The sequence below is a fragment of the Dendrobium catenatum genome, unplaced genomic scaffold (assembly GCF_001605985.2).
Source record: "Dendrobium catenatum unplaced genomic scaffold, ASM160598v2 fragScaff_scaffold_920, whole genome shotgun sequence".
In the NCBI taxonomy this organism is placed as follows: domain Eukaryota; kingdom Viridiplantae; phylum Streptophyta; class Magnoliopsida; order Asparagales; family Orchidaceae; genus Dendrobium; species Dendrobium catenatum.
Window position 1 is genome coordinate 688,767 of NW_021319382.1, and position 13,164 is coordinate 701,930.

Genomic DNA, 13,164 nt, shown 5'->3' on the forward strand with positions numbered 1-13,164 from the left:
ATTTAGTACTGTGGTTGGGAAGGAGACACATTATTATTTATATTTTATATAAATAAAACTTTATAATTAAATTTCAAAATTAAAAAATAAAAAAGAATTTTTGACCTCTTCTTCATCTTCTAGCACCACACAGTTCATTTTGATCTATTGACTAAGAGCTTCAGCTATCAATTAAGAGATTTTGAATTTGAATCATATATATATAGGGGAAATTCACAGAGAGGCCTACGAGTTAATTATGGATAAAAAGTACAAAGTCTTTAAAGGGATCTCAAGCTTACTAATGCTCATAAGAGCAACAAAATTCAAAATGAAAAGAAAACCTAAAAGTAAAAGCTTGAGTTCCCTTCTAAGCAAAAGTACACATAAACCTAGATACATTCTACGCTGTATAAAAATATTATATATATAATATGTGTATGAATTTATCTGAATAAATATGAATGTCTTAAAAAAAGAAAAAAAAAAATCTTCCCACACCAAACATGCCATCCCCTTTATTTCAGCTTGGGTGACATCTCCTCAAGCTGATATCAAGGTAATAACTACTGGTTAGTGTGCCCCTATTGAATGCAAGTCACCTTCTAGATCTACTTTCAGAATTTTAAAATGTAATAGATATTATTAACAAATAAATAAATATATTTTTTATGTTTTTATTTTATAGATAAAATAATATTTTTGTTCATATTTTCAGTATTTTTTTATGTTTTTATTTTATAGATAAAATAATATTTTTGTTCATATTTTCAGCCTTGATGAGTTAAGCAAAGAGCCAATGTTTATTAACTCAATTTTGATCTTCAATTAGGTTATCTCACAAATTGATATTTTTAATTCTCCATTCAGTTTTGCAATTCCTATTAATTCAAATCAAAAATTGATTTTGAGCTCATATGTATATATACGAGCATTTATCGTACATAGTGGGACTTAGGCTTTCTTTGCTCACTATTTTTTTGTTGCTTTCAGATAATTTTGTGTTAGGAAGCTGCTTTCTACAACGCCTTTCAAAAACTCCAATAACTACTTTATAATCACTTTTACAAAAAGTTACAGCCGTCCGAAATGGAATCTTAATCTAATGCAACTAGACTAAGTCTTCATTTGGGATGACTTGCTTGCCGCTTCTTAAAGCAGCTTTCTAGTAAAAAAATTTAATTTTTATACTAAAAAACTACTTTAATAAGCAATAAGAAAACTGTCCCAAACGAAACCTAATCTATGAAACACATTCAAGTAAATATCATAGTGAGTACAAATCGATCATTAATGGTTATGCTTATTAAAAGTTATAGAAATATCTCATACAAAAGAATGTTCTCTTAAATATATTTTCTACTTAGAACATTTCTTCTTTTTTTAAATTAAATGGTTAAACCCTAAACTAAACAAAACTGATCAAATGAAGCTGCTGATTTAAATTGTAAAAGGGGAATTACAGAGAGAAGGTTAGGAGTCACACAGCAGGAAGGACAAACAAAGTGAATATGAATGAATTTATGAAAGAATGGTGAGGGGAATCATAAAGTAATAAATTAGTGATGTTGTTTGATGTCAAAGGAAGACATGCCCTTCTGCAAAGCGACTCATTTAAAAATATTGCATGATCTGTCATACCATGTCAGTCTCAATTAATTCTTGCTGTCCCCATTTATGAACTCTCTCTCTCTCTCTCTTTCAATCTCTCCTGTCTTTATTGATTTTTATATTATGTGAGATAATTTTGTAAGAAAATAAACTTGTTTTAATCTTTTTTTTTTAAATGAAAGTTTCAGCTTATAAAATTAGAAATATGTTTAATTGATTTCTTTTCTTTTGATAACTAAAATATTTTAGAAAAAGAAAGATTAAAATAGTTTATTTACTATTTATAAAAGATTAAAATGATTCCTGTTTATATTAGAGGACCATTTTAATCTATCAAATATTTAAAAAAGAATTAAAATAATCTCATGATGAAATTAGGATCTTAATGATCATTTAATATATTTTAATATTATTTCGATATGTTATAAAGAGTTAAGAGATTATTTTGATCTCTTTTTTCTAAATTTTTTAGCTTCTAAATTAAAATAAAAAATGCTATAAATAAAAAATCATTTATAATTAATATAAAGAATATGATTAACTAGATATTTTTAAGAGTCTATGCTAACGTAAAAATGATTTAGATTTCGTTAAAATTAAAATATTAGAAATTATGAGATATTTAAATATAAACATAAAATAGCACCAAACAATTTTTTTAGTGAGATAAAATTCAACTTCCTATAATTTATACTGGATATATGTTTATTTTAAAATAATATTTTCTTATTACCATTGTTATAAAACCAGGTAAAATTTTTAGATTACTACAGTAATATTTTTTTTCTCTAATTTATTTAATTTAAAATATATTAAAAAAAAACGAAAATTAGAAACAGGGTTTCCACGTGTGTGCGGGGAACAGTAGGAACCAACCGTTTAGATGTGAGTGCTCACACGATTTGGGAGAGCATTAAATTTCTTTTATGAATGTATAATAATGTAAATTCATCAGAATATATAATTATTTTTTCGTTCGTGGATAAAAAAATTGGAATATTAAAATCTTTGTTCAAATTTGAACAGTAAAAAGATTTATAATAATGCCCATTCATTCAACCGTTATGGCAGTATTTATATAGTAAAGATTCAAATTGCATAAAATAAAATAAAAAATTTCAAAGAATTAATGTAATAATCTGTTATGATATAGTACACAATTATATGATATTTTTATAGGATTTTTTTTTCTCCATTGAAGTTTTTTAATTTCTCGATATATTAATTTCTGTTGAGCTATGAATGAATTAATCTTATCTAATTTTGAAAAGAATAATATGAATCATGTATGTCCATACATATTGATAGAGGTAACAAGTAGGTTCATTCCAGATGAGTTTGATTAATATATATATTTGTTCAAAATGAGTCTCGTCCTACGTAATATTTGTCGGAGCAATGCTAGGGATAGGCACGGATTCGAACCAATGAAGCTAGCATCATAGGAGCTCGCTCCTGAGGAGTCTAATCAAGGTTGCACGTTTTCTTAGTGGGTTCTCTAGCAGAACTCGCCTCAGCAAGCCTTCACTTAAAAAGAAGCACTAGATTTATGATTAAACTTTTTCAGTAGTTCTCTTTAGTCAAATTCATCCGCCTTCCACAAATATCCTATGCAATCTATAAGAGGCTAACACTTACAGAGCCTATAATCATGGCTTCATCAATTATGTTCATCCCCAACTCACAAGGGCACTCACTAAAAAAATTTATTGCTCACCCTCAAAGACTTGCCACTTGTCTCAAGGCATTTGCCTTTGCCAACTTGCTCAAGATATCTATCCTGGAAGCCGCCCCCGAGGACTTGCCAACCACATAGAGCACTCACCGAAGACATCCAAATTCATATCAGAGATAGATGGCCACATGTGATCATATATTTCATTTCATCAACCTGTATGTACATTTATGTGCTTGTCCGACCGTATATTATTTCTCTATTTTTAAAGTATAATCTTTTCTATAGTCCTACTAATCTTATAAATTAATAATGGGTCAATATGCATATTTTAGACTTTTGGCCATTTCTACTATCCATAGGAATTATCTAATTTCCTATTTTTGCTCTCTATACTCACTTATACTCCCCATTATTGTCCTACACAATCTAATCAAATTTATTAGTAGGGTCGGATGTCTCCTACGAACAAGTCTAAACTCACAAAAGTCAAACTAAATATTAAAGCATAAAAAAATTAGCTAAATTCCAAGCTTTTTCCAATTAATGTTACATCTTGTCATGTAAAATTAACATGATAAATATATTTAAATTTTTGCCGGGTAAGAATGATAAAAAAAAAAAGCAAGCAAAATGCTTTATATGAAGAGACGGAAATATAAGTCCATTTAAAAAGCAATTGACCAGTTCACACCATCAAACACACGAGGCTTTGCCACCAAAAGTAAGCAGCTATTGCTATGGGAGATGTGAAAGCAGATCACAACAGAACCTGCATGAGTGAACGTAAAAGAGAAAAAAAAAAAAGTAGTAGAGAATATAACAGAAGAAACAGATCAAATCCTGTCCCTCCATTCTTGATCAGAAGTACACGCAAAGAACCCCAAATCCCAAAAGTGATTTCCTTGTTAAGAAAAAGTGGGAAGTAGCTTCCTTCCACTTAACTCCATAGCTATAGCTTTTGATGATTTGATCCCTCAGACATTATTCATAAGTTTCTTATAAAGAGAAAGTATATATCAGTATGGGAAGCACATGCCAACTCTGATATTATTAGAGTTTATGTTTATGGGTGCATGGCAGCCTTCATAACGAGAGATTATTCTGTGCAGATATTGGACAGGAGAACCGTCCAGTATTGAGTGTGGTACCGACGTTTGGTACCGCTTGGTACCGAGCGCAATACATTTTTTAGATGACGTGAAGCATTTTTATTGACCTCTTATCGCCGTTCGGAATCCGCACAGAATAATTTGTCCTTCATAACCTGATCTACAATAGATTAATGTTACAATGCAAAGTAAACATTTAGAGATAGCAAGAGAAAGATAATATATATAATATATTTAAACAAAGAGATCGAGAATGGAGTCAAAAGAATGAGCAGAATCTACGGAGCATTTCATTCTCCTAAAAGTTCTTGAGAGATGAGCTAAGTCGCAATGAAAGTATATTCTCATTATTTTATATAAATAGTTTATAATCTGCTGGGACTTGGTAGCTAGCTGAAGCTGCCGAGAGGAAAGTCATGTGACGACATCTCTCCATCACGTGAGCTCCGGGAATCTCTCCTTCTTTCTCTTTCTATCTCTAAAACTCTCTCTCTCTCTAGAACTCAGAACTAGTACCACCGGACCCCTCCATGAATTTTTCACATTCCTTGCTTCAACAACACAATACTATTCTTATTCTCTCTCTGTTCTCCACTTTGTGTTTGACTCTTATGGGGGGCTCATCAACTCGTCATCATTACTCTATTATTTGGCCGGCCACGAACTGCTGCATGGGAAACAAGTGGCAATTTGTTAATGGATGGATGTCGTCTTCCTTACCTTGCTTCTCTCTCTAGATCTTTTCTTTTTTTACTCTCTCGCACGCAGACACACACGTGGGACTGTGGGATAATTAAAGCGAGTAGGCTTAAATAGCTATGGCTTGGTTTTGACTGGAAGGGCTATAGAAAGCTCTTCCATTCTTCTCGCTCACCGAACGTAAGTGATGAGCTTCTGAGGAAACTCATAGGATTCCTTTCTCATTTTTGTTTATTAAATATTACAGAGAAAAGCAGCATCTCACATAAAGATTGTTTTAAAATTCAGATAAATGAAGGAAATCAATTCAACGGCTACCAAATTTCTCGAAATTTTTGAATAAAATATAGTAAAATATGATGCATTAGAAAGTTATTTGATAGTGATAGAAGGTTAACCCAATATGCCTGCACAGGAGATGAATACTCGCTGCTGTTTAAACAAATATGATGGGATGGGTACAGTTTTTCTGGCACACAGCATTCAAATTAAGGTTTTATACACAACTCAGCTTGGTCTTTTAGTTGGGAGCTTAGACTACGTACTAACTAAGAGATCATGGGTTCGAGACTTGTATATGCGATCTGTGTGTGAATATGCCTTAATAGGCCTAAATGTCCCAAAAAAATAAAAGTTTTGTTTCGGACAACTTTTGGTTATTATTGTTTCGTTGCTCTTAAGAAATTTTCGTGTTAAAAACACTACAAGAAAATAACTTTTTTCCCAGTGGAATGATTCGTTTGAAATCCTAGAATTTTCGTTAGAAATTATAATTTGTGACGGATTTCCGACGAAATTTATTATGCTAATAAACACATGTAGGAGAACTATCCAATTTCAGCTAACAAATTATATATAAAAAACTATCCATGTAACAAAAAACTCATTCATTACAAAAAAAAAAAAAAAACCTTCACATGTTCTGAATGTGTTTGACAAATAAAAAATTCAGCTCATCACATTTATCACAATATATACTAAACTTGATTGTCCTTAGTTTTTTCACCCTCCTAGCTAGGAGCTAGTGTCAATTTTTGACATGATCGAAATCCGACCCGGAAAAATCAGGGTTCGGGTCAACCCGTTTGTGAAACGGGTCGGGTTCGGGTTCAATAAACTGACCAGTTTCAAAAAATGGGTCGGGTTTAGTTTGACCTGGCAACCCGAAATTGACCCGAAAATCCTCTACCCAGGTCTACTGCCCGCCTTGCCCGAAGCATCGAGTGCCCTGCCCGAAGCATCACTGCTGTGTCAGCTAGCAAGTCACGTGAATGGTGAGTCCCGAAGGAGCGTTACATCGTTCAGTCTCGTGCATACGCGCGTGCGCGCCTGCGCGGTGCGCATCCCGAACCTGAAGTAACTGCTCCTCCACTGCCAGCGTGCGCGCCTGTACGGTGCGCTTCCCAAACTCGAACCCGAAGCAGCAGCGTGACAACGTCTAGTCTCGCGCATACGCGCTTTCACAGCAGCCGCTACTCACTGCTGCTGCTCCACCGCAGGCGTTGCGCCGCCAGGAGTAGCGACCGAAAACCAAATTCGGGTCGGGTCGTGTCAACCCGACAACCCGCGTGAGTCGGGTCCGGGTTGACAAAGACGACCTGTTTACAAAAATGGGTCAGCTTCGGGTTGACCCATTTAGAGTCGGGTCAATTCGGGTTCGACCCGAACCCGACCCACTGACCTGAATTGACACCCCTGCTCCTAGCCTCTTGAAACTTCTTTATCATTGATGTTTCCTGAACGCCCTCAGCTTCCTATGCATCTCAGTCTGCTATGTAAGAATATATAGCTTAATTAACTTGTTACATTTGCTCTATCTCTTCAGATAGAGCAGCCACCCTTTAGCTGACTATCTCCCCAATGTCGTTATCATTATAGGCTACTGAGCAAAATGATTGTTACTCATATATGTATGTATGAGATCCTAATTCAAATACTATCCCTTTTTGCCTACTTCCCACCGCCTGTGATGACCATGTGTTGCAGTCGAAGAAATTGTGTACATCCCGAAGAGGATCCCTCACTAGTGGGAGCTTGATTATCGTGAATCCGTATATAATCCAACTACAAGCCAATTTTGTTTATCTCTATGGTCGATGAGATATCTAGCATAATAAACTTGACTTGCTTGGTGTGATATGACAAAAAGATCAAACTTGATGTATCCTATTACACTTCACTTCTATTATACCATACGAAAGATGCACCCTTGTGCCTTAATTTGGAACACGATCAAACCACTCACAGTTGAATAGAAAATTTTGACTGTCTATTTTTTCTAGAATATTGCAATTGAATAACCTCCTAAAAAATCCTATAATAATTACATTCACTTTTTACATGATTGTTTCTTCTTATAAAAATATCATAATTTCAGTTTTTCTTCAATCAATTCATAACTTAATGAGAAATCTAAAACCTTTGACAAGAAAGATCTGCACTACAATGATGACATGTAACTTTTATCAAACCATCCTTATAAAATAACATACATCCATTGATACAACAATTATTTTTTACAGCACTCAACCCCAATTTGAATACTAACTTCTTTTTCATGTACAAATCTGTTTGAATTAAATTACTTTATGGATTTGTTATCTTAAATAGACCTATGAACTCATTGAAGCACTCTCAAGAAATGTTGTTCTCGAGTCTTACTACAACTACAACTGATAAATCAAATTGAGTACTGTAACCATTTCAAATGAATTGTTGAGCAGCATGTAGTTACTTATGAAATTTATGCATATCGATGTTATGTGACTCTTTTATATGTTCTCTTAATTTTCAACCTATTACATCGAAAATTATTTTCTTATATGTCAATGTATTTTGATCATCTATGACTATTTTGAAAGTTGTGAAGGGACCACATTGAGAGTATGAATGTGGCTTATATATACTTTCCATGTGATGTCAAAAATCAATATCCTGACACAAATCTTATATGATATAAATCAAGTGTAATCTCATGAGGTGAATGGTGTTGGTTTTTATGCTTTAGCAAGGACTTCTAAACATCCTATATGATAAAAATGAAGTAGCTGAAAAATCATGTGAATAAAATATTTAACTCCCTTAATAAACTTATTTGTTAGTGACTTTATTCCTGATAATAATTTATTATACATCCATGACCGTTGAATTCGGATGTTCATGTCTAATTTGATCTAAAATATGTGAAAAAAAAAAGATGAAAAACATATGAAGGTACTTATTTGATGTAGCTTAGGTGTCACAGCTCAAAATGATCAAGATATGTTCTATCATATTAAGCTGTGATAGACACTTACTAAGATTTAGTTTTGAAATGTTTTAGATTCTTTTCTAATGTTCATTTCAAATAAACTGCATACTACATAGCTATTAAAGTATCCAAATATTGAAAATAAGCTCATCTATAATATTTTCTTTATTTCATCAAAATATATATCTACACTACAGTAAATGGCTATATGAAGAAGCTATATAACTAAAGGATAAACTAACCATGTTTATAAGAAAATCAAAACAAAGAAATACTTTTAACCTTAGATTTGATCCTGAACTGCAATCGATAGTCTCCCCTTTTTTCTGATCTTGAAAATCATAAGCAAATCACAGTGAGTTAAAATAGTTTAGTAGGCCACACAAACCAAATCTAAAATTTTAAATTATTTTATTAAATTTTATTGAATATTTAAAAGTAATTAAATGTAGTTTAATAAATCACTGTACTGAGAAATATAATAAGCGTGCAGCAGTTATATAATTATTTAAATAACAATACTGAGCTGACAAATAAATTATAATGCATATCAAAGAGCGTTTCATATCACTTTTTTACCCAAATAGAATCTCAATGAATTCTTGACTCTTATGACTTCTTTTTTGTGCTTAAAGCACCAAAATATATTATATTTTCTATCTCAAACAGAATCTCAAATGATTATGACCCCTTATAGCTCCAAACTATTCCCTGACATAAGCAAAATCTCAAATGATTATGACCCCTTATAACTCCCAACATATATAATTTAATAAAATTTTTATCAAAAATTGAATTTGTTTAAAATTATATATTTTTGAAAATTGAGATGTACATAATGTGATTTACGTCGAGGTAAAGAAATTTTTCAGCTGGGTTGACGAATGAAAACATCTCGAAGTCGTCCAAAATCGAACTTTCCCCCTTTTCTCTCATCTCTTTTTTCCTATTTTCTTTTTCCACTTCTCTGTTAGTTGAAATTGGCTCCGAAAAATAAGAATGACATTTTAAAAAAATACATTAGGCTTTTAGATATTTATTTTTATAATAAAATATTATTATTCTAACTATTTAATATTAATATTAACATAAAATTCATTTAAATTATTATGCCTTCAAATTTGAGAATCTAAAAATTATAAAAAAATATAGATAAATTAGTTATGCATGTTTAAAACAATTTAATGAAATTGGCTTGCAAAATGAAGACCTGACGGTCCCAAAAACTCCACTTGTACCGACATGTGCCAGTTCTTAAGAAATATCGTCAGTGTCCAAAAATTATGAAAAAATTAGGGTAGGTAAAATGCTATAATATAAATGTTTTGCTGAAGATGGTTTATGATTTGGACTTATAATAATTCCTGAAATAACATTGACATTTTTAGGTAAAAAAACATCTAAAAATTTTCAAGGGTTTCACACTAGGTTTAATATTCTTTTTTTAGCTTTGTTATATTGAAGCCAAAAATCCTAAATAAGGTTAATGGTCCGAAAGAGTTTTTATAAGACCTAACTTTATTACAACCTATGTTATGAAAAAATTATGAAAAAATTAAGAAATATCGTCAGTGTCCAAAAATTATGAAAAAATTAGGGTAGGTAAAATGCTATAATATAAATGTTTTGCTGAAGATGGTTTATGATTTGGACTTATAATAATTCCTGAAATAACATTGACATTTTTAGGTAAAAAAACATCTAAAAATTTTCAAGGGTTTCACACTAGGTTTAATATTCTTTTTTTAGCTTTGTTATATTGAAGCCAAAAATCCTAAATAAGGTTAATGGTCCGAAAGAGTTTTTATAAGACCTAACTTTATTACAACCTATGTTATGAAAAAATTATGAAAAAATTAAGAAATATCGTCAGTGTCCAAAAATTATGAAAAAATTAGGGTAGGTAAAATGCTATAATATAAATGTTTTGCTGAAGATGGTTTATGATTTGGACTTATAATAATTCCTGAAATAACATTGACATTTTTAGGTAAAAAAACATCTAAAAATTTTCAAGGGTTTCACACTAGGTTTAATATTCTTTTTTTAGGCAGAACGTCGGGCCTTAGGCAGGACGTCCGGTCTTCAGCAGGACGTCGGGTCTTCCGCAGTGGTGCAACGAAACTCCGGCGAGGCTTCGGTGGTGGTCCGGCGAGGTTCCTGCGGTGGTCCGGCGAGACTCCTGCGGTGGTCCGGTGGTGGCCCGGCGAGACTCCTGCGGTGGTCCGGCGGTCGTCGTAGAGGAGCTCCCTCCTCTTCTTCCTTCTCTTCTCTTCTCCTCTCTCTTGCCTCTCTCTTGCCTGGATCCCCCCTTGTGAATAATGAGGGCTCTATTTATAGATTTTCTGGAGTGGCATGGCCCGTAAATAGGTGTGAGATCAAGGGCGAATAGGGAGTGGTTTGAATGAACGGCCGATATTGAACCTTCGATCATGCACCGTTTGTTAGACATTTGAATGCCTTAGTGATGTCGTAATTCGGTGATCTTGGGCTCGTTGGATTTGTCTCGTCGAGCCGTTTGATTCGAGTATAAGCTCGTCAAAATCGAAGTCCGTTTGGTAACTCGAATTGTGGTTTGAACCTTCCAACAGCGCTTCGGGTTCATGATTTGGGCTTATTTGGGCTCGGATTGGGTCGAATTTGGTGTCGTTGGATTCGTATTTCCAAGACGCTCAGTTTGACTATAAGCTCGCTGAAATCGGAGTTCGGATGCTCCCAAAATTAATTTTTTAAGTTTCCAACTAGCTTTTGTCTCGAGATTCGCGCTTGATACAAACTGTTTTTGATGACTTTATCAATACTTATATGAATATATAAGTATTTTCCATTCAAGAGCTTCTATATATTCATCTTAGTAAAGCATTAAATCTAATAAATGAAAAAAAAAATCTAAATGTGTTTATTATAAAACACATACAAATCCTAAATACCATTCCTAACACTCTTACAAGATTTACAAACATGTTAAGGGCAGCACCTATAGTGCTTCACTATTTTTTTCAATTGCAATTACTAAATATAAAATTGTTATTATAAATAGAAAACAAATTATAAGATCATTCAACCAAGGAATATGAAAACCCTAAATATAACGATTACTCATTTTCTAACAAAATCTAATAGAATTTTTTTTTTTTTTTCAGTTTTTCCTCTCGCTCTACTAGCTAGGGTTTGCCCTAGCCTCCTCCTCGTTGGAATTGTTCTTCTCATAGCCTTGCTGAACATCACTGTAACCTCAGGGAAGTTTTCTCTCCTTTGATATTTGTCTTCCTCGCGACCTCAGGTCTACTAGGGTTTATCTTTTTCTGCATTTTTTCTTGATGTTCGTGTTTGTTTTTTCCATGATCGTTCCACCTTTGACTATTTCTACGATTCGAATGATGGTTAATGATGTTTGCTTGAATGATCTTGGAATTTTAAATGGTAAAAAAAATTCTCACTCTTTTATTGATGCCCTTTCAGGTGCCTCATCTTCGGCAGTTTTTTCTGATATCAAAACTACAACCCATCGAGAGCTACTCGCTCTGGATTTTGGAAGAGAAGATACTTGCTTTTGCAACCCCTTTTGAATTCAAATTGATCTTAAGCTTAGCGGTGATTTTTCGGTCACCCTCTTAGATCCAAAGTATGTGTTGATTAAATTTATAAATGACATGGATTATAATAGAGTTTGTGTATATAACTCTTATTTTATCAAAAATTGCTTTATGAAGCTAATCAAATGGTTACTATTTTTTTATATAATTATGGAATCTCCCATCATCTCTATTTGGGTTTCTTTCTCTAACATTCAACCCCATTTATTTTCTCTCAGTATATTACACATATTGAGATCGTTGTTTGGTCTCCCTCTAAAATTTGATAATGCTATGTCGAATGGGACTCATCGCATGGTTTCTCATGTTTTGGTCAAATTAGATATCACTAAATGGTATCCCGATAGCATGTGGCTTGAGATTGAAAATTTTGGATGCATACAATACGTTGAAATGAAGCTTTGGATACCACAAAGATTTGCAGTGTTCACAAATCATTTTTTAGATGAGGGCGAAGGAGTTTATTCCTTTTTGTGAACACTGCAAATCTCCATGTCATCTAAAAAATGATCATTTTACCCTTCACCCTCATTTAATTAACTATTTATATATTAATCCCAAACCTGTATCTATTATTGGTAAGGGGAGCATCAGATTAACTACTCATGATAATATTCCCTCTTTTGCTAATATTTCATTGCTGATAAAATTAAGGACAATAGTAATGTTATGGTTATTATTCCTATCTTGGTTCTTGTGAATGATAGCTTCTCACAGTAAAAATTCTAAAAGATATCAATCTTTAATATCCATTAAGGATTTGAGAATAGTGTGAGCTACACAGCTGATCATCTTGATCTGTTCGTCAAGAGATTTGGTTATCAATCAAGAGGTCTTGAGTTTGAAACTTACATATGTATTGGGTGCACGAGTGTTTGCCTTAATTAGCCTAAAGCTTCATTTGGGCTTTTGCAATGTTTTCTAAAGCAGCTTTTTAGTACAAAAAATTTTTGTACTAGAAATCTATTTTAAAAAATATTAAAAAAAAGTACCCAAATGTAGCCTAAATGTCCAAAAAAAAAAAAAAAAAAAAATCCAAAAAAAAAAAAAAAAGTGTCAAGTGTGAAGTGCGGTGGAAAAATCAGAAAGCAACTTGTCAATCTAAAAAAAAAAAAGCCTAGCTTTAGTATTTTGGAAGATGAATAATTACTCGTGTTGCCTAAGATTCTTTGATTTTAGGGTCAAAACAATACAGCTCTTATCATCTAAGATGTGACGCTTCAAACAACACAGTCCGATAAA